This window comes from Balaenoptera borealis (genome assembly GCF_965194805.1).
Source record: "Balaenoptera borealis genome assembly, chromosome: 15".
Lineage (NCBI taxonomy): Eukaryota > Metazoa > Chordata > Mammalia > Artiodactyla > Balaenopteridae > Balaenoptera > Balaenoptera borealis.
Window position 1 is genome coordinate 67,657,319 of NC_138871.1, and position 23,377 is coordinate 67,680,695.

The window sequence follows — 23,377 nt, forward strand, 5'->3', positions numbered from 1 at the left end:
TATTTAAAATTGAGCAATTTTAACTCCATTTAGAAAAATTTTAAAGATTTAAAAGAAAAATAAGGGCATTTTAAAAAAAACCTACAGCTAACATCATACTCAGTGGTGGAAGAATGAAAGTTGTCCCCCTAAGATAAACTACAGATTTAATGCAATCTCTTTTGAAATTCCAATAGCCTGTTTTGCAGAAATGGAAAAGCTGATCCTCAGATTCATATGGAATTGCAAGGAGTCCCAAGTAGTCAAACAGTGATAAAAAAGAACAAAGTTGGAAGACTCACACTTCCCAACTTCAAAACTTACCACAAAGGTTACAGAAATCAAAACAGTATGGTACTGGCATAAGAAAAGACATGCAGATCAATGGAATAAAAGTGAGAGTCCAGAAATATACCCATACATCTATGGCCAACTGATTTTTGACAAGGGTGCCAAGACCATTCAATGGGGAAAGAACAGTCTGAAACAAATGGTACTAGAACAGCTGGATATCCATATGCAAAAGAATGAACTGACCTCTGTATTATACCACAGACAAAAATTAACTCAAAAAGGATCAATGACCTAAAGGTAAGAGCTGAAACTATAAAACTCTTAGAAGAAAACATATGGGTAAATCTTCACAACCTTAGATTTGGCAATGGATTCTTAGATATGACACTAAAACCACAACAAAAGACAAAAAACAAAATGAGTTGGACTAGATCAAAATTTAAAACTTCTGTACATCAAAGAACACTATCAAGAAAGTGAAAAAACAACCCACATAATGGGAGAAAACTTTTGCAAATCAAGGGTCTATTATCCAGAATATTAAAGAACTCTTACAACTCAACAACAAAATGACAAACAACTTTTTTAAGTGAGCAAAGGACTTAAACAGACATTTCTCCAAAGAAGATATACAGACAGTCAATAAGCATGTGAAAAAACGCTCAATGTCATTATCATTAGGGAAACACAAATCAACGCCACAATGAGATACCACTACATACCCAAGAAAAATGGCTATAATTTTAAAAATGGAAAATAACAAGTATTGGTGAAGATGCAGAAAATCTGGAAGCCTCATACACTGCTGATGAGAATGTAATATGGTGCAGCTGATGTGGGAAAACAGGTTGGCAATTCCTCAAAGAGTTAAACATAGATTTACTTTATCATCCAGCATTTTCACTCCTAGGTATATACCCAGAAGAACTGGAGCTAGGTACTCAAATACTTGTTCACTAATGTTTATAACAGCACTATTTACCATAGCCAAAAGGTAGAAACTACCTAAATGCCCTTCAATGGATGAATGGGTAAACAAACTGCAGTATTATACCTACATACAAGGGAATATTACTCAGCCTTAAAAAGGAATGAAGAAAAAAAAGGGAGGGGGGCTTCCCTGGTGGCACAGTGGTTAAGAATCTGCCTGCCAATGCAGGGGACACAGGTTCGAGCCCTGGTCCGGGAAGATCCCACATGCTGCGGAGCAACTAAGCCCGTGAGCCACAACTACTGGGCCTGCGTGTCTAGAGCCCGTGAGCCACCAACTACTGAGCCTGCGCATCTGGAGCCCGTGCTCTGCAACAAGAGAAGCCACGACAATGAGAAGCCAGCACACAGCGATGAAGAGTAGCCCCCGCTTGCTGCAACTAGAGAAAGCCCTCGCACAGAAACGAAGACCCAACACAGCCAAAAATAAATAAATAAGTAAATAAATTTTTTAAAAAAAGGAATGAAGTACTGATACATGCTACAACATGGATGAACCTTGATAACAGTATGCTAAGTAAAAGAAGCAAGACACAAAAGGTCACATATTTATATATATATTTATATAAAATATCCAGAAAAGGTAACTCATAGAGACAGAAAGCTGATTGGTGGTTGCCAGGGTCTGGGGAGAAAAAGGTAGTAACAGGGTTTCCTTTTGGGGTGATGAAGTGTTTTGGAACTAGACAGAGGAAGTAGTGGCACAACAATGTGAATGTACTAAATGCCACTGATTTGTTCACTTTAAAATGGTTAATTTTATGATTTGTGAATTTCATCTCAATTTTTTTTAAATAGATAGAAACCAAATGTCATAGCCTAACTTTTTTTCAAGTATCCATAGTGGAAATTATTTACAAAATCAGTTGTCTGTTAAGCCACAATGGCAATCTCAATTAATTTACGGGGCATATTTTCTGATTATAACACAACAAAACAAATAATTAATGAATTCAAAACAAAGAATCCTAATACGGTAAATTTTTAAACTCTTAAATAATGTTGCATTAATTTTTTAAAAATTAAAGGATAAACAAGACTTGTAGTTCTCAAATTTGGTGTGCACTCAGATTACGTGGGGAGCTTGTTTAAAATACAGAAGCTTAAGCCCTACACCCAGAGATTCTCATTTAATAGGTCAAGAGTGGAGTTAGAGCATCTATACTTTTAATAAGCCCTCCACCAAAGTTTAAAAACAGTAACAGAATATTAAGGAAAAAATTTAAAGATGTTGCATATCAAAAGCTATGGGGGCTTCCCTGGTGGCGCAGTGGTTGAGAATCTGCCTGCCAATGCAGGGGACACGGGTTCGAGCCCTGGTCTGGGAAGATCCCACATGCCGTGGAGCAACTAGGCCCATGAGCCACAGTTACTGAGCCTGCGCGTCTGGAGCCTGTGCTCCACAACAAGAGAGGCCGCGATAATGAGAGGCCCGCGCACCGCGATGAAGAGTGGCCTCCACTTGCCACAACTAGAGAAAGCCCTCGCACAGAAACGAAGACCTAACACAGCCATAAATAAATAAATAAATAAAATAAATAAACGCAAAGTTTAAAAAAAAAAAAAAAGGAAGCTGAAATATTTTTAAAAAAAAAAAGCTATGGAATTCATACAAAGCTGTACTCATATACACTGTCTAAAATAATAATACTTAAGAGAACATAAACTAAGCAGCCAATTTAAGATTTTAAAATAAAGATATTATTAAAGAAAACAGGAAAACAGAAATATGAATGAAAATAAAACCACATGATTAGGAAACTAAAAAAGCAGAACTTTAAAATGAGTGTGGTTAGAGTCCTGAAAATTCTAACAAAACAAAAAATTCTCAAAGAGACAAACATAGAATTGGGAAAAGAGATTAATCATCTTCTTTAAAAAAAAAAAACATAGAAACATAAAACAAGGAAAATAAATTTTTCAGAAAACTCTGGAAAAATAGATTTTCTAATAACTAAATCTACACATGGTTAGTTCATCAAAAATATAAGAAATTACTTGTCAATTAAAAAGTCATAAGTTCAATTATGGCATTAGTTATAATCTGCTACTTGGTTGAAAAAAATTAGAACTTGTAAAGTGAGGAAAATTTTAACAAAATGCTATGAACTTGAAATTCTTTCCACTGCAGAAAAAAAAAAATTGTATCAAACATTCAAACTGGTTAATAAGTACCCAGTAACTATCACACAGCTTCACTAGTAAGAGAAACAGACTTTATTCTCTGCAATCCAAAAGCAAATCTGAAAAGAACTTCATGATATAAACGATTCTAAATTATTCTACTTTTCAGGTTTAAAAAAAAACAGTCAAAATACATCACCATCAACTTTACAAATACCACTGAGGTTAAATTTTCTTTTTTATTTTACAGTCACTTTGTAGCCTATTTAACTTTAACCTCTGTTACTCAATCATGGGAACAAATAAATGACGGTCATTAACAAAGAGAAGCCAAGAGCCAAGTGTTATTACCAATAATTAATATAAGGGTAAATAAAATGAAATGTTCTTAGTTTAATAAAGGGGAGAGAGCTAATGCTCTCCTCTCCTTAGGTGACATATTTCCCCCCCTATGGCTGCTATAACAGATTACTTGGTGGCTTAGAACACCGTAATAAATTTATTCTTTCACAGTTCTAGAGGCAAAAAGTCTGAAATCAGTATTAGTAGGCCAATACTGAAATCAAGGTGTCAAGCCACACTCCCTTCAGAGGCTTTAGGGGAGAATCCATTCTTTGCCTCCTCCAGCTTCTGATGGTGCCAGAATTCCTTGACTTGTGGCCACATCACTCTAATCTCTGCCTCCATGGTAGGTCACCTTGCCTCCTCCTCTTCTCTGTGTGTACCATCTCCTCTGTCTCCCTCTTAAAAGGGTATATTTGATTGCATTTAGGATACAACCAGATAATCCAGGGTAACTGCCCCAGCTCAAGACCTCCAATTTAATCACATCTGCAAAGACCCTTTTGGCCATATTAGGTTACCAGAGATCAGGACTTGGATCTCTTTTGGAAAGCTATTTTCAGCCTACCACAGTGTGTCTCCTTAAAAACATACACCAAACCCTTTAGTCAGGAATTAGGTAATCTTAGTCTCCAGATTTCACAATGCAAAGTCACAGGTCTTCTGACTCTCATAACGATAAACACATACCTCTGAAATTAACTCAGGAATCTATCACCAGATGTACAGGAGACTATCACAGGGGACATCCATTTGTCTCTCAAAAATATAAAAGAAACATTAAATCTCTATTTTACTGTAAAGAGGAATGAAATTCTACTCAAATTTTGTAGTTTCTCCTGAACTATCTACATGCATGTTATCTCACATGCATATCCAATATATCGAGTTTTTTCTCCCTTCTACATTGGTAAAGAGGGGTCTTTTTGTTGGCAGGATTTTCTTATTTCCCCAACAAACTTTATAGAATTGGGTAATAATAGACTAAGTTTTTAAATGAATTTGAAATGGACTACTTTCCAAAAGCAGCAAAATTTACTTTTATTGTCTAAATTTTTCCAACACATAATTTCAAGGCCCACCAGCCCTTGAACTCCTTCAGAATCAAGCAGTTTTCATTCCATAAAATCAAAATTCCAAATGAATTAAAGAGTTATATGTAAAATATGAAAGCATTAAGAATTAGAATAAAATATAGCAATAGAAAAAATGAGCAAAGAAAACAGTCACATATGAAACACTAAAAAAACAAAGAAATCAAATTAAAGCAATGTAATGTCACGTCTCCAACTACTACCCTTCCATATTTGACAAGGATAATATTGGGTTGGCCAAAAAGTTCATTCCGGTTATTCTGTAACATCTTACGGAAAAACCTGAACGAAGTTTTTGGCCACCCCAATACCTAGCAAAAGTGAGGGTATGGGGACACAGGGACTCTTAAACATACTATTACTGAGAATATAAACTGATAGAGACCTTTTAAAAAGCAATTCAGCATAGCTGGCAAGATTTAAAAGGCGAGTAGATTTTTACCCAATAATTCTTCTTCTAATCATCTATCCTACAAAAATACTCATCAAAGTGACAAAAAAAATTGATGTATAAAAATGCCCACTGGCCAAAGCAATCTTGAGAAAGAAAAACAGAACTGGAGGAATCAGGCGCCCTAACTTCAGACTATACTACAAAGCTACAGTAATCAAAACGGTATGGTACTGGCACAAAAACAGAAATACAGATCAACGGAACAGAATAGAAAGCCCAGAAATAAACTCAAAAAATTACAGTCAATTAATCTACAACAAAGGAAGCAAGACTATACAATGGGGAAGAGACAGTCTCTTCAATAAGTGATGCTCAGAAAACTGGATAGCTACATGTAAAAGAATGAAATTACATTTTCTCACACCATATACAAAAATAAACTCAAAATGGATTAAAAAACTAAACATTAAGACTGGAAACCATAAAATGCCTAGAAGAAAACATAGGCAGAACACTCTCTGACCTAAATCATAGCAACATTTTTTTGGATCTGTCTCCTCAGGCAAAGGAAACAAAAGCAAAAATAAACAAAAGGGACCTAATTAAACTTAAAACCTTTTGCACAAAGAAAACCACCAACGAAACAAACAGACAACCTACTGAATGGGAGAAAATATTTGCAAGTGATAAGACTGATAAGGGGTTAATATCCAAATATATAAACAGCTCATAAAACTCAATATCAAAAAACAAACAACCCGATTAAAAAATGGGCAGAAGACCTAAACAGACATTTTCCCAAAGACATACAGATGGCTAACAAGCACCTGAAAAGGTACTCAACATGGTTAATCATCAGAGAAATGCAAGTCAAAACCACAATGAGATATCACATCACACCTGTCAGAATGACTATCATCAAAAAGAACACAAATAACAAATGTTGGCAAGGACGCAGAGAAAACGGAAACATAGTACACTGCTAGTGGGAATGCAAACTGGTGCAGCCACTATAGAAAACAGTATGGAGGTTCCTCAAAAAACGAAAAGTAGAAATACAATACAATCCAGAAATTGCACTCCTGGGTATCTACCCAAGAAAAAAAAACCAAAACCACTAATTTGAATAGATATATGCACCCCTATGTTTACTGCAGTATTATACACAATAGCTAAGATATGGAAGCAATCTAAGTGTCCATCAACAGATGAATGGATAAGGAAGATGTGGTGTGTATTTTACATATATATATATACACACACACACACACACACATATATATATATATAAAATAATATATAATGGAGTATTGCCCAGCCCTAAAAAAGAATGAAATTTTGCCATTTGCAACAACATGGATGGACCTGGAGAGTATTATGCTTAGTGAAATAAGTCAGAGAAAGATAAATACTGTATGTTATCACTTACATGTGGAATCTAAAAAGTGAAACGAATGAATATAACAAAACAAACTTACAGATGTAGAGAACACACTACTGATTACCAATGGGGAGAGGGAAGGGAGGTGGGACAAGATAGGGGTAGGGGATTAAGAGATTAAGAGATATAAACTATTGTGTATAAAATAAATAAGCTACAAGGATATATTGTACAGCACAGGGAATAGAGCCAATATTTTATAATAACTTCCTAACTTCCTTCCTTCCTCCCTCCCTCCCGCCTACCTACTTCCCTCCCTCCCTTCCTTTCTTTCTTCATTTATTTTTGGCCACGCTGCCCGGCATGTAGGATCTTAGTTCCCTGACCAGGGATCGAACCCGTGCCCCCTGCAGTGGAAGCGCAGAGTCTTGACCACTGGACCACTGGGAAGTCCCTATAGCAACTTTAAATGGCATATAATCTATAAAAGTATTGAATCACTATGGTGTACATCTGAAACTAATACTGTAAACCAATGATATTTCAATTAAATAAATAAATAAAAATTTACATGCTCACTGAAATTCTACTTGTATGTGAAAATTAGAAGGAGTATAAATGCCCATCAATAGAGAAATAGCTAAATGATGGTATATGTCTACAATGGAATTCAATGTAGCTGGTGAAAAATGAAATACAACAATATAATAAGCTGTCATTTAGAAAGCTAGCCATGAAGCATTAAGTGAAAAAAGCACTTAAAATAAAATAAGTAAATTATTCTGTTTTTACTAAAGGGAAAAAAAATAACAAACATATATATTGTAATAGGTTTACATATTAATAGAAGCTATATTTTCCAAAAAATCTTATGACATGGGAAAATCCTTATAAAATTAACTGAGGGCTTCCCTGGTGGCGCAGTGGTTGAGAATCTGCCTGCTAATGCAGGGGACACGGGTTCGAGCCCTGGTCTGGGAAGATGCCACATGCCACGGAGGAACTGGGACCGTGAGCCACAACTACTGAGCCTGTGCGTCTGGAGCCTGTGCTCCGCAACAAGAGAGGCCGCGATAGTGAGAGGCCCGCACACCGTGATGAAGAGTGGCCCCCACTTGCCGCAACTAGAGAAAGCCCTCACACAGAAACGAAGACCCAACACAGCCAAAAATAAATAAATAAATAAATAAATAAATAAATAAATAAATAAATAAAATATTAAAAAAAAAAATTAACTGAAAAGAGTAGAACTACAAAATTGTATATGCAACTATATAAACAAAAGCAGTGCAATATTAATAAACAAGGGTGACTGATTACCTGAGGAACGTCATTTTGATCTGTTCTTTATACATTTTTTATTTTCCAAAATGCATGTTATTTACAAAATCACAATAAAAATTAAAGTTTTGTTTCGTTTTTATTTTTTTTAATTCATTGATGTACTGTTCTTTTTTTTTTTTTTTTAATATTTATTTATTTATTTGGCTGCGCCAGGTCTTAGTTGCGGCACTCTGGATCTTTGTTGCGGCATGCGGGCTCTTAGTTGAGGCACGCAGGATCTAGTTCCCTGACCAGGGATCGAACCCAGGCCCCCTGCGTTGGGAGCGCAGAGTCTTAACCACTGGACCACCAGGAAAGTCCCTTGTTTTGTTTTTAAATGGGAGCCCAGATGACCAAAAAACTGTTATACTTTAGCGAGTCAGGAATGATTCAAACCCTACAGAATACAGGAGACTGAGTATAAAATGACATAGTGAGTTCAGGTACAAAAGAAGACCTTTAAAAATACATATTTACCAAAACTTGCCCAATATAAAGAATGCTATCTCCTTCAGACTGATTACTTGAAATACTATATTTATTCTGATGTTGCATTACTAAAAGTAATGTTAACCAACATGATCACCCAACCTTATCACCTAGGTAGGTCCTAAAATAGTTTTGGGGTCATTTCAAACAACTCTAGTTTCAAAGAACAGAGACCTAGCACAAATTCAGTTAGTTAAAACATTATGCTGCAGCTTTTGAAGACATGTTTTGAGACAGGGAATAGACCCTGGCCTTCGGAAAAGGTTCCCTCCACATAAACTATTCACTGCCATCAACACCACCTTTCCATACATGTCCAACAACCTCCTCCATTCCTTTCACTCATGAGCTTCCTCACTACAAGGGTCCTCTCCCCAGATGTGATAATTATCAAAACCCTACCACCTTGGTAAGACCAAGCTCCAAATACATCTGCTCCATGAAGCTGCTGCTTTTTTGAACTCCAAAAACATTTCAATATCTATACTGCTCATTGATCAGCATGTGCTATTTTTATACCGACAGTCTTTTAATATATTCTGACTTCCCAATTATAGTTTATAAGGAACTGGAAGATATGTCTTCCATCTCCAGTGCAGTTCACTGGAGATACACATTGAGTGGTGGCCCATCCAAGAAACACAATAGGTGTTTGTTTGCTTTGCTTCTATATAAAGATTGGGACAGTATTATTATTAGTTTGGGCTTGACGTACTGTGGTGAGCCTTGAATCGCTGCCTAAGAAGTGTGCGTTTTATCCTGCAATAATCTAGAGTTGAAAGTTCTTAAGCTCCAAAATGATGTGATAAAAGCGTGTTCTAGCAAAAGTACTCCTTAGTCCACAGTTGCCAGATTTGGGGGAGACAGTAACATCTAAAGCAAGGAAGGAAGTCGGCTGGGCATAAAGGGTTAAAAGTCAGAAAGCACTGGGTTCTCTAACACCTCCAGCTCTTGGCAAGTTATATGACTTCTTAAAAGCTTCCTTTTCTTTATCTATAAAACAAGGATGAGAAAACCAGAGCCTACCTAGCTGTAGTAAGTATTACAGAAAATCACAATGACAGTAAGTGCTACAGTGGGATTCAAGTACATCACAGTTCAAGCTGTTAAAAGGATAATTCAAACAAACAAAAAGATAACACTGTGTCTCCCATACAAATATAAAATGAACACCTGTCTATGATTTTATGTAACTCATTAATTAATTATGGACTAAATAAGATGTTTCATCTGGTTCAAAAGTGAATCCAAAGAACACAAACATACAGGCAATCAGGAATGGTGAAATGCATTTGCTTAATAGATCCAAAACCTGCTTCCCCCACAAAAGAGGAAAAGAAATCAACAGTACCTCCAACCAACAAAATTAATTTCCATGTCTAAGGACAAGAGTAATTTGCACTGCTGTGAGTTATTCACAACTCACAACATTATAAAATAAATCAAAAAATAATAAAAGCTGTAGATCCCATAGATTAGATCTCCAGGAAATGTGCTTTAGACCACCTAGTTTCCAATGAAGACACCCCATGATCCTTTTTGTACATTTCAAGACTTTCACAAATTTTCCTTACATAGTTCTTAACCACCATGAACATTGCCTTTTTCTTCTTTTAGAAAAAAATCCACAGCTTCAAGATCTCTGACAACCATTAGAAAAACTGAGTTAGTCCCCTCCATAAAACTAATCTTTCACTACAATAAATTGTTTTCTTCACATACTAAACCAGAAATTTAGAATTATTATGCATTTATATATAAATGCAGAAATAAATTAATTCATTGGATTGTCAAGCTTCTTAAGAGACCTAAAACTAACGAGGGTTTGGTTTTACTGAACAATGACAAGGAGAATTACTCTCCGGAGAAAAAAAGACATAGTTAAATTGTCCCTTCCAAGTAACTGACCCAAAATTAACTTAAGTGTCTAACTGGCCAATATACGCATCTTAATTTCCACCCTATGTTTTCTTCCATAAAAAAAAATCAATCCCAGTCCAACTACCACTCCAGTAAAATCAAGTAGATGTCCTGCTCCTACTGCTCCAGCTAAGTGCAACTAAAAACCCTGGACATCATATATGAAACAAACAAAAGACTCTGAAGGTGGGACTTCCCCGGCGGTCCAGTGGCTAAGGCTCCGCACTCCCAATGTACGGGGCCTGGGTTCGATTCCTGGTCAGGGAACTAGATCCCACATGCATGCCGCAAAAAAGAGTTCACAGGCCGCAACTAAAGATCCCACATGCCGCAACTGAAGAACCCACCTGCCGCAACGAAGATCAAAGATCCCGCGTGCCACAACTAAGACCCGAGCAGCCAAATAAATAATTTAAAAAAAAAAAAAAAAGACTCTGAGCGTGGAGAGAAGGCACACTAGCTAGGGAGGCACCTTGGGACCCATCGAACAACATGGTAGTGAGTTCTCTGGGTTTTCCTTTTGCCTCATATATATCACGTGGACACAGACCTGAAGCAGCCAGTAATCCAGAAATACCAATGGGGGTTGACAAAAAAGTTCCTGCTCTTTCAGAAAACCAAGAAAAGAGCAGCAGAGCAAAACAAAAGACTTGCAGACAATAACTACTGGCACTCCAGCCAAAACCACAGAAAAAACTGTGGCTCATCCCCACCCACAACAAGATAAGCCAAGTAGGGAGCCTGAACTTTCCCTCTCACCAGGTTGTCCTGTTGTGCCTCAACATTACAGGTTACCCCCCCTTACTCCCTCCCCTTACCCCCCACCCTCACTCCTGCAGGGATGATATCAAAGACAGAACTTTCTTCCCTTGCCAGGTAGGTGTAAGACTCCCCCTTGCCCTGCCTCAGTGTCTATGAAGACCACCTGGAGAGCCTGGACTTCTACTGCCATGACAGTAATGAGGCTCCCCTTCTCATCTCCACCAGGATGGTATGAGGCAAGGCCTAGTAGAGAGTCAGGACTTTCTCTGCCCTCCAGGGGTAAGAAGGCCATCCCCTCCCAGTGGTGTCGTACAGGCCATGTGGAGAACAGCAAGAAGGCACAGTAGTATCAGTGAAGGCCTAGAGAGGAGCTGAAACTTCCACCTCTGCCCAGCAGCAGTGAGGAGCCCTGCTTCGTGTGTCAATGGACCAATTCCTCGAAAGCACACAACTCACCCAAAATGAAACAGATAATTTGAATAGCCCTGTGACTATTAAGGAAATTAAACTCGTAATTTAAAACCTCATGAAAAAGAAATCTCCTGGCTAAGATTGTTTCATGAGAGAATTCTACCAAATGTTTAAAGAAAAATGAACACAATCTCTTCTGGAAAACACAAGAATAAGGAGCATTTCCCAATTTACTTTATGAAGCTAGTACTTCCCTGATGCAAAAACCAGGAAAAGACAGTACAAAAGAAAAAAACTATAGACCAATACATGAATGTAGGCACAAAAATCCTTAGTTGAATATTCAAGAATCAATGTAACCCACAATATTAACAAACTGATAAAATACATATTCACACGATCATACCAATCTATATAGAAAAAATTATCTGATAAAAAGCAATCCTGTTCATGAGTAAAACTCTCAGGAAAAAAAAAAAGGGAATACAGGGAAACTTCCTCAATTAGATAACAAGCAACTATAAAAAAAAAATACAGCAAACATCATTACACCTAATGCTAGAAGAAAAAATGAACAATGCATTGCCCCTATTATTGAGAACAACAATGTCCACTCTCACCACTCTTACACAACACAGTACTGAAAATTCTAGTCAATACAAGAAGGCAAGAAAAGGAAATAAAAGCCATACAGAAAGAAGAAATAAACCTGTCCCTATTTGCAAATGACATGGTGGTTTCCATAGACAATCCCAAGAAATCTATCCAAAAACCTCCTCCTAATATGTGAGTTCAGTAAGGGTGCAGATACAAGATAAATACACCAAAGAAAAAAAGCAACTGCAAACTGCATTTCAATGGAAAAGACAACCTACGGAACAGAAGAAAACTTCTGCAAATCATATATATGATAAGGGCTTATAACAAGAATATATACAGAACTTCTATAACTCAGTAGTAAAAAGACAAATAACCCAATTAAAAAATGGACAATGGATCTGAATAGACATGTCTCCAAAGAAAATATACTAATGCCTGATAACCACATGAAAAGATGCTTGACATCATCTGCCATCAAGGAAATGCAAATCAAAACCACAATATCACCTCACACTCAGGAGAATGTTTTATTATAACGTCTCTAGAATGGCTATAATCAAAAAGATAATAACAAGTGTTGGGGGAAGATGGAGAAATATGGGAACCCCCATATGCTGCAATGAGATTGTAAAATGGTACAGCCTGGAAAAGTCTGATGGTTCCTCAAAAAATTATACCATATTACCCATAAAATTCAACTCCTAGTTATATACCAAAAAAAAAAAAAAAAAAAATTACAACATACATCTGCACAAAAAACTTGTACATGAATGTCCATCAACTGATGAGTAGATAAATAAAATGTGGCATATCCACACAATGGAGTATTATTCGGCCATAAAAAGGAATTAAGTACTGTTACATGCTACAACAGGGATAAACATTTAAAACATTATGCTAAGTGAAAGAAGCCAGTCACAAAAGACCACATATTATATGAGTCTACTTAAAGGAAATGTCCAGAACAGGCAGAAAGTAGATTAGTACTTGCCTAAGTCAAAGGTGGGAGGATGAGGGGACATGAGGTGTCACTGTTAATGGATACAGGGTTTCTTTTTGAGGTGATAAAAATGTTCTGAAATTAATTGTGGTAATGGTTGTACAACTCAATGAATATAGTATTAAAAATCACTGACTACCAGATCCACAGCTGACTTCTTTCTTGAAACTGACAAGCTGATTCTAAAATTCATAAAGACTTACAAGTGACCCAGAATAGACAACCCAATTTTGAAAAAGAAGAACAAAGTAGGAGGACTCATACTTCCTGTTTTCAAAACTTACCACAGGGCTTCCCTGGTGGCGCAGTGGTTAAGAATCCGCCTGCCAATGCAGGGGACATGGGTTCAATCCCTGGCCTGGGAAGATCCCACATGCCGCAGAGCAACTAAGCCCGTGTGCCACAACTAATGAGCCTGTGCTCTAGAGACTGTGACTCTCCATTGACTAATAACATTGAACACCTTTCTATATGCGTACTGGCCATACAGAGATCCTCTTTTACAAAGTGCCAATTCAAAACTTTCGTGCATTTTTAAATTAAATTGTCTTTTTCTTATTAATTTTACACAATACACATACATTCTGGATGTGAGTCCTTGGTCAGAGAGATGAATTGAGAATTTCTTCTTCCAGTCTGTATTTTGCCCTTCATTCTCTTCATGGTGTCTTTAGGTGGAGAGAAATTCTCAATTTTAACGAAGTCAAATTTATCAATCATTGTTACAGTCATTGCTTTAAGTCTTTTTTAAGAAATCTGTGCCTACTCTACTCAGTAGTTCTTTGATTTGTGCTTATGGGTTGAATGGTTCTCGACCTTGCTCTGAATTCATGAATTCCTGCATGTTTGTAAGGTTTACAATTTCACCTTGCAGTCGATTTGAAATGCATTCATGTTATGTTGTCGGTGATAGACAACTTTAGTGTTATGAATGTTTGAGCAGAAATCAGTTTTACAACTAGAGGATTCATCTGTGACTACTTCCATAATATAATGACTTCTGTACAAATACATTAAAAACATAATGTTAAAAAAGTGAGAAAAACCCTCTAACACCTGTTATTCTAACATTTTACCCCAAACATACCTTAGATGATTCTTCCCACTCCCTTTGAGGGGCTTTCCTCCAATGGGCCACTTTATACTAGACCCTACAGACTTTGATGATATAATTAAGTGTTCTGTAGTCTCAGAAATCAGAAGCCTAGAGGCTTCTGTTAAGCCAGGTTCTATTACACCTTATTTGACCCAACAACCTCAGAGGGTTTACAATTCTCCAGAAAACCAGTAACAAAGAACTCCTTGCTCCATCCTTTTTCCTAAATTAATTAGCAGAATCTCCTTTCTCCAACCATAGTTACCAAAAAACCAAAACGAACAAATATAACAGCTTAGTCTTCTCTTTACTAGCTCAGCAGGTGCTCCCCTCCCCCACCCAATTATTCTTCACACCCAGCCAATCTTCCAGTCTGCCTTCCAAATGTGTGGTGGACTCTGAACTTTGCTGTCACAGTTAATGCCCTGCTTCACTCCCTCACCATCTCTGGTCTGGAGTATGGGAACTGCCCTTGACTGGTCTCTTCCTTACATTTTGTCTTTGACCCTGTCACCAACAAAGTCCCCTCTCCAGAACATAAAGTTGATCATGTTACTCATCTGATTAAGATCCTTCTATAGGTCCCACTGCCCACAGGATAAAGTCACTCTCTTAGTTGAGAATTCACAATCTGGCCCTAACCTTTCCTGGCTTCTTTCTTAGCAACTCCTGCAAAATTCTGGCCTGACACCTGGGCACCCATGCCCTCTTACTCATCCTAATTTTGCACTGCTTCCTCCTTTGGCTAGAAGTCCCTTCTCCCTTTATCCTGCAATCAGCTCCTTCCTTTCTTGCACAGGACGACCCCAGCAGAAGCAACTGTTCCCTAGTATGTGTTCCTGCAGCTCTCTGTACCCACCACAACTATACTTGAGTCCTTATCACCTGCATTAGTGAATCACTTATTTGATTTTCTCACTCAGGATCAGGAATTAATCTTTACATCCCAAGGACTTGGCAGGGCAATTCCATGAAGGTTCAATGACAGAATGAATGTCCCAGACACTTTTATTCATGTCACCTTCTTTCTATAAATAGACACTAGAAAAATTAGTACAAATATGTCAAAACAATGAACCTAACACAAGTTGTCTCTTAAAAGTCACCCAGCAAAGTATTCTTTTAAAGAGTTTAATAAAAAACTAAAACCTTCCTCAATTATAGATTTGTGCTTCCTGTTAGAAATTAGTAACGACTCTTTGCTTTAAAATACTTTTAGGGACTTCCTTGGTGGCACAGTGGTTAAGAATCCGCCTGCCAATGCAGCGGACACGGGTTCTCTCCCTGGTCCGGGAAGATCCCACACGCCGAGGAGCAACTAAGCCCGTGAGCCGCAACTACTGAGCCTGCACTCTAGAGCCTGCGAGCCACAACTACTGAAGGCCGTGTGTCTAGAGCCTGTGCTCCGCAACAAGAGAAGCCACCACAATGAGAAGCCCACACACTGCAACGTAGAGTAGCCCCCCCCTCACCACAACTAGAGAAAGCCCACGCGCAGCAACAGACCCAACGCAGCCAAAAATAAATAAATTAAATAAATTAATTTTTAAAAAATACTTTTAAAAATAATGGGCGTCAAAGGTGGGATGAATATACCACTTAACCAAAGTAACTGTAGTCATCACCATATAAATCACTACTGGATGCCAAGGGAATGAATCACAGTTATCATTTATACAACTAAAAGACCACAAACAAAATAACTTCATTGAAAGTCTGTTCATATATATCACCTTTACACATAACACATCTGCATGATACAGGAAAATGGTATGCATGGTGGTTAAGAACATACTCTGGCATCATAATGCTAGTCTTGCAATTTGGGGAAAATAACTTAAAACTTCAATGTGCCTCAGCTTCCTCAAGTGTAAAACAAAGATGATAAACAATGTTGCTGGGTGAGTGAGCCCTTATAAGGCTCTTGGAACAGTGCCTGAGGAGTAAATGCATAGTAATAAATGTCAACTGTCAACACAGTGCTTTTAACTTTTTTAAGCCCTTTTACATATACTTTTTTTTTTTTTCACAACAGCACAGTGAGATTGCTTGGAGAAATCACTTTGTCCATTTCAGAGATAAAGTACTGATAAGAGAGATCATATGATTTCCCTAAGATATTTTAAGTGGCAGAGCAAGAACTAGAAACTACACCTAACCCCAGCCCCAGACTAAACTGACTAAATCTCCACAGATGCAGTGTGGAAGAAAGATCCTTTTGGGTTTTCCCCATTGTTTACCCTTGGTTGTCAGCAACAGCCAGACTAAGCACCTGGTGGGAAGAAATGGACCACCATTTGCTCAAATTAAAAGGTAAGAGAAGCCTCATTTTCACAGTGCCTGATGCATAGCAAGCAGTCCAAAGACAACTACTGATAACAAACAAAAAGTGCCACTGTGCTTTCTCAATAACAGAACAAGGCACTCCACAAAATTAAGACTGCTACCAAAAACAAAAGTCACTTAATTCACCTATCTGTCACATCAAAGTACAATGTAGCAATAGGAACTTAAAAAAAAAAAAAGGAAAAAAAAATTTTAATGAATCTTTTTCTTTTACTCTCAAAAACATAACAGTTTTGCAAAAAGGGCTTTCATCAAGACAGTTTTTTGAAAACTAACCCAACTAGTTATATTTCATGACAGGTCTTTGCTCAAATAAGGGACCTACATGAATGGACAAAATTTCATTACTGTTAACACCTTCACCTATACTTATCTTCATTACATTCCTGGGCTTCAACTGAATGTCAATCCTCAGTCTTAACATGCAGCCAAGTGCACATGGAATAGAGTTAATGAACCTCGAAGGCAGAGGCAATGCTCCCGGGGAACCCACCGGAACCAAGGAAATACAAGGAAGCAAAACGTCTCTCCAACAGCTAAGCGCCCGAACTTTTTATTTCTTCTCTTCAAATGGACAACTAGGAGCTCAGATTCACCTTGACGATCGGACTTGACATCAGCCCCTGACTAGGGCCTACCTTTCCTTTCGTGGCACTGCCACTCTGGCACCTACAGGCAGGCGCCTGGAGGATACACAAATAAGCCAGATCCAGCCCTTTCCCTCCACAGCTCATGTCCAAGCCTCGCACGTGGCGGCCACTTGGGACCTTTGGCACATCTGATTTAACAGTGGCAGGAGCCTGGACTGTGTTCGCAGCGGTGCAGCTCCCGGACCCGCCCGGGTCTGGAGCAGGAAGGTCTTGGTGCTCTTCTGTAAACACCTATCATATACCTGGCCCTCCTCCTCCCGCGGCCACGCCGACCCGGCCCGAGCCGCCCCGCAGCCCCCGACGCCTCCGCTAGCCTCCGGGAGTCGCTTCCCCGCGCCTCCTCTCACCTGAGCCGGCGGCGCCGCCACCCGCGTGGTGACCCCAATTCCCCGTCAAGTAACCATTACAGGGGGCCGCAGCCCAGGGAGGCCCGCGGCTCGGGTGGAAGAGCCCATGGGGCTGCTCCCCCTCCGCCGACCCAGGATCCCCCGGCCGCCGCCGCCATTTTCCCCGTGCCGTAAACCCCACCTGACGGTTCCAGCCTCTCACCTGTGACCAGCAGAGGACCACGCGCGACGCCGTGGGGAGCGCGTGGGCGAACTGGGGAATCCCTGGGGGTCACAACCTCCGTGCAGAACCCGCCGCTAATTCATCCCGAAGCGGGAGGCTTCGGGCCAGTCGCCCTTGTAATGCGTCCCGGCAGGCTCCATCCTGATTGGCTGCGAGCGCCTTGAGGCAGCGGCGTCCCCGGCTGCGTGAGAAGCCCGGGTTCCCGGAGCCCCGCCCCTGCTCCCCCGCCTGGGGCTCCCCGGGTGCGCGACACTGAGGTCTCCCTTAAAGTGACCACGCTCATTTCCGGCCCGCCTCCAGGAGAGAAGGGACCCACAGAGCGAGGGGGTGTCGGGGCGAGTAGCAATAAGAAATGGGGAATGCCGGAGAGCATTGTCCCAGGGAACCTAATGGTCCCTCTAACCCCTGGAGTTTCAAAGTGACAATAGAAATCTGGGGAGTTTAATTTACAAACTGTGGACTAACAAGAAATGCACAACCTAAAAATTGAGAATTATGTTTTACTGGACGAACATACTGAGGACTTAAGCCTAAAAGGCAGCCTCTCAGATCGCTCTGAGGGACTATGCTGAAGAGGTAAGGAAGGAGCCAGGATATTTAGGAGCTTTTGCAACAAAAACCAGGTAGTCGGAACTTTAAAAGGTTACTGTTCATTAAAAACCAGACATCTCAAGTTAATGAAGTTAGCACTTTTCTACCTATGGGAAGATGCAAGAGTCTGGGCTCATCAAAATCATTCCTTTGAAATGCAACTTAACTGTCTAGGGCCAGTATCCTGTTTTTTTTCCATCCTGAACTCCCTCAGGGTGCACAGTGCGGGGGAGGGGCGGCAACTGTGTTGGCTGATGGCTTGATGGCCACAACATCCTTTGTTTATTGAAATGGCTGGTGATATTCTTTGTCCACAAAGCCTAACCTACAGGGGCAAATCAGTAGTAGAACCAGTTCTAGAACTCAGGTTCCGCACGCGCAGCACCAAGCTCTCCCTAGCATGCAGCTTCCCCAGTCCTAGGGAAACTTTCCCTCCTCTGAGCATCCGCAGTACTTTCATGATAACCCTCATAAAAGGCGGTCAGCACTTTCTACTGTGGGACGTCTGTCCCCTAACCTACTAAACTCTAAAGCTCCATAATGGTGGGGCTGTGATTAAACCTTTTTTCATTTCCTACACGATGCCTTCCTCCTGCGAGTCTTCAACAAAGATTCACTGAATTAAAATCCTAAAAAGAATAAACATAGCCACCCATCACACACTTAGCCACTTTACGTATGTTTATGTGTTTTATTCATTTATTCAACAAGGCACAGAAGGGGATGAATTTTTTTTCAAAGTACAAGATTCCTGTCCTCATATATTTGTAGTGTAACAATAATGAACATCTAGGTTTGGGATGCATAGCTTCAGTAGAGCTAAATTATATTCCATGGGCATTCCCTGGTGGTCCAATGTTTAGGACTTGGCACTCTCACTGCTTGGGCCTGGGTTCAATCCCCGGTCAGGGAACGAAGGTCCTGAAAGCCATGCGTCGCAGCCAAAAAAAAAAAAAAAAAAAAAAATATATATATATATATATATATATATATATATATATATATACTCCAGAGCTCTCTGTGAATCAAAAGTTCCCTTGTTCTTTTTCTAAATCAGCTTCACAGACTCTCCAATTTTGTTCAGAAATATTGAAATATTTTAAGATATGCTGAAATTGTGTTAGAAAATGAAGATAAACAACAGAAGGAAACACCAATACAAAAGCCAACTCTGTCAACTACCCCTGTGACCTTAGGCCTCGTTTTTTATCTGTAAAGTAAGATCACTAATATAAAAGTTCTCTAAATTCTTTTCTTCCCCCCCCCAACCCCTACAAGTTTTTAACTTTCTTGATGTCCGAGGCCAGTGGGAAAACCCTGAAGGCATTGGAGACGGGTTTTGAAAGAAGGGATTATATAATAGTTTATCTTTGCATCTCTGCAACTCCTAAAACACACAGTGCCAACTGAGGAAGAGAACACGACACATTTGAACACAGCAGATGTTGAATAAAGTTTAACTGACTTGATGAATCATCCTGGTTTCTTCTCTATTTCACTTTCCTAGCCTTAGGCTTTTTTGGAGGGTGGAGTGGTATGGTAGAACCTGAAGGAAAGGGTCAAAACTATGGAGTCTGAAGGTATTAGTTCTTTTTTACCCAAACTACTTCTGACACCCACCACATGTGTGGCTTCTCCACACCAAGCAGTTCTCCAGTTCTCTGTGGACACCAACTAGGTGTCCTGCAATGTAACTCAGTTTTGACACTAACTGCTTGGAATTAATGCAGACCCCACAGGTTAAGGGCTTAGTTCCACAAAACTGCTCCCCACTTCAGACACCAATAGAAAGTCTCGGTCTCAGAACTTCCCTGGTGGTCCAGTGGTTAAGACTCCACACTTCCACTGCAGGGTGCGCGGGTTCGATCCCTGGTCGGGGAAGCAGGATCCCACATGCTGTGCGGTGTGACCAAAAAAAGGAAAAAAAGAGAGAAAGTCTGGGCCTTGGGTACTTCTGACAAACTGGCTGTAAATCGGGGCATCCCACAATGCCCTGCTCAGGGTCCAATTTGCTAGAACAGATCACAGAACTCAGGAGAACGCTTTACTTACATTTACTGGTTTATTATAAAGGATACAACTCAGGAACAGTCAAATGGAAGAGATACGTAGGGCAAGGTATGGGTTTCGGAGAGGGTACTCAGAGCTTTCATTCCCCCTCTGGGTGTGTCACCCTCCCAGCACCTCGCTGATTACACCAACCAGGAAACTCTCAGAACCCTGTTGTCAGTGTTTTTTATGGAGATTTCATTACCTAGGCATGATTGATTAAATCACTGACCACTAATGATTAACTCAACCCCCTCCCTGGAGGTTGAAGGGTGGAGTTGAAAGTTTGAATCCTCCAATCTCAGGGTTGGTCTCTCTGACATCCAGCCTCCATGCTCCCAGAATCAACTCACTAGCATAAACACAGGTTCAGAGAGGCTTGTCATAAATACCAAAAGACCCTCCTATCCCCCTTTGAAACAGAGCAGGACCCTATGGTCCTTCGCCACCCATGTCCTCCACCCGCCTTTTGTCTGTAGAAAAATTTTAGCCAAAGAATAAGTTTAATCAGAAAAGTGGGAAACTGCAGAAACAAAGGAAAACAGTCAAAGGAGACCAAATAATAATAGTTTAGTCATTAAGCAAAGTCAAGGACCTTTAGTTCCTTCTCAAGGGCTAGAGATAATATTCTGAGCCATAACCTGTGAGCTGTCTGATACTGAAAGCCCCACCAGATGGAAGAAGTTAACTACATGATGACCAGACTGTAGCCATGACATAAGCTGCCACAATTCTGAGAACTGGCCTCAAGGAAGTGGGAACAAACCGACCCTGGAACTAAAGATTAATTGTACTTAAAACAATCAAGATGACTCTGGTCAGACCACCATGACCAATTTCAGAATGACTGTCAGAGCTGACTGTGCTGTTTCTGCATGTGGCCCCCTGCCTCTGTCCATAAAAGCTCTTGCCCCCTGATTGTTGGGCGGGGGAGGTGGGGGGGGGGGAGTTGGCCTTTGGACAGGTGACTGCCCCACCCCCTGCTGTTGCTGGAGTCCAAAATAAAGCAAACTTTCCTTTCCACCAACCTTGCCTCTTTATTGGCTTTTGAGTGGTGAGCAGCCGGACCCCACTTTCGGTTACACCTTCACTCAACAAAATACTACAAGGATTTTAGTATTTTGATGCCCTTAATCCTAACTCTTCTGCCAAGCTGTGTTGAATGTTCTTTGGGGATCATTAGCATATGATACAAAGATTCTCACAATTTATGTTCACTCCCTTAGGTCTCTACCCCAGGTTTTCCTGTCTGCAGTCTTCCAAGCTTCCTCCTTCCAGACCCCCTGACAAGCCAGCTAAGCCATTTGCCACTGCCAGTGTCCATGTATATCCTTCTCTTGAGCCAATTCTCTCCCACACAAAATAGATGACCAGTAACACAGGCCTAAACCCTGCCCATTGGGATAATTACTCTCACCTTCAGGAGGTCTGCAGTGAAGCAGTAATCCATTTTCCTCTTGTATCCACAAACCAAACCTATCAATCTTCAACGAAGCTCAGGCTTTTCCACCTCCATCCTCTGGTCAAGAGAACTCCCCACGGATTAAGGAAGAGGTGTGGGTACAACAGTGGTAGGAGAAATGGGATCTGGGCCATCCATTCATAGAGTTTATGTGTGTCCTCTGAACCTGCTCAAACTCATTCCCAATGCACCACTTCCATTTGAAAAGACTGTTGCTAGGCCTGCCCACACTTATGAGGTGGTGGGCCTGTTATTATCCAATTCATGATGGGCAGTTTGGGTTGCATGGTCACTTGAGGCTCCATGAGATGTTCAGCTTCTATTAGGGCTCAGTAGCATGCCAGGAGATGCTTTTCTTTTTTTTTTTTGGCCACACTGCATGGCTTGCAAGATCTTAGTGCATGGATCAGGGATTGAACCTGGACCATGGTAGTGAAAGTGCTGAGTCCTAACCACTGGACTGCCAGGGAATTCCCTGGAGATGCTTTTCAGATGTGTATGTTTCTCTCCCACAGTTGGCGTGGCCATTCTCCAGAACCATATTGGGCCGCACTGTGACTCTTCTTTTGGGTCTTGCCAGAGACTCCACTTGGCCTTTTCTCTACCACAGATACTTCTAGTATCATGAGATGTATCAGGTGATAGAGCCCAAATGGCAGGACTGCTTGTTCTGAGGCTGGACCTGCTACTGAGTCCTTTATGGATCTGAGCCCTACTTAAAACTAGCCACCTTCCACCTCAACCTGAAGAGATCTACCAAGCATTCTTTCTTAGTGACAGAAGGTAGAAGGTACTGTAAGTTGTCCTTTACTTGGGAGGAAATGTCCTTGCATGCCTTAGACCATTGGTCTACTTCACCATCCACATAAGTGCTGTGCTTTATATAATAGTATTGTACCAAGGTTATTTTCTTAGTTTTGATATATGTTCTGTGCTTATATAAGATGTTAACATAAGGGCAAGCTGGGTAAAGTACCTGCAGAAAATCTCAGTTTTCTTCTTGCGTCTCTCCTATCAATCTAAAATTATCTCAAAATGCTAAAAGTAATAATTGGCATTTAAAATTTTCATCAACGTAGCAGGCTTCTGAATTTTTATGGGATTTATTCACCCTCTGGAAAGCATGCGTCTCATCAAGACATCCAGATTACTTGCATTTATTGCTCATCGGGGCCAAGTAACATGATATTTCACCGTGATAGACTAATGTGATGTTCTGTGGAATGGCCAGATGGTCCGGGTCCCTTTGGAATATATTATGACAGAAAACAGGAAAGTAAACATAGCCTTGGAGCAAGACTGTAAAAGTAGAATGTTTTCTGTCCTATGTAAATGTTATCTTCCCCTGGATGTGATACTGTTTTGGTTTACTATCTTCATTGGGGCAGGGGAGATGCAGTTCCAGGGGCTTTACTTGGCTTTTCCTACTACAACAGCTCTTCCTCTACAGACCAAGGAGCAATGTGAGGATTCTGTCAACTGCTAAGTACATCCATTCCAATCATACATT

The 23,377-nt window shown here is 40.1% G+C and overlaps 1 protein-coding gene across 6 annotated transcripts in view; it reads right to left on the minus strand.

The window, feature by feature from the left end:
* Positions 1-23,377, minus strand: part of LCLAT1 (lysocardiolipin acyltransferase 1) — a 296,655-nt gene that overhangs the window by 179,996 nt on the left and 93,282 nt on the right. Inside the window, exon 1 of one of the 6 annotated variants that reach the window (XM_082356801.1) lies at positions 17,745-17,989. The exons of 2 other annotated variants lie outside the window; for them this stretch is intronic. The gene's annotated coding sequence lies outside the window, so the exon portion shown is untranslated. Of the gene's footprint in view, positions 1-17,744; positions 17,990-23,377 lie in introns of those variants that run through there. 3 more of the 6 variants (XM_082356798.1, XM_082356802.1, XM_082356804.1) reach the window with 3 other exon arrangements.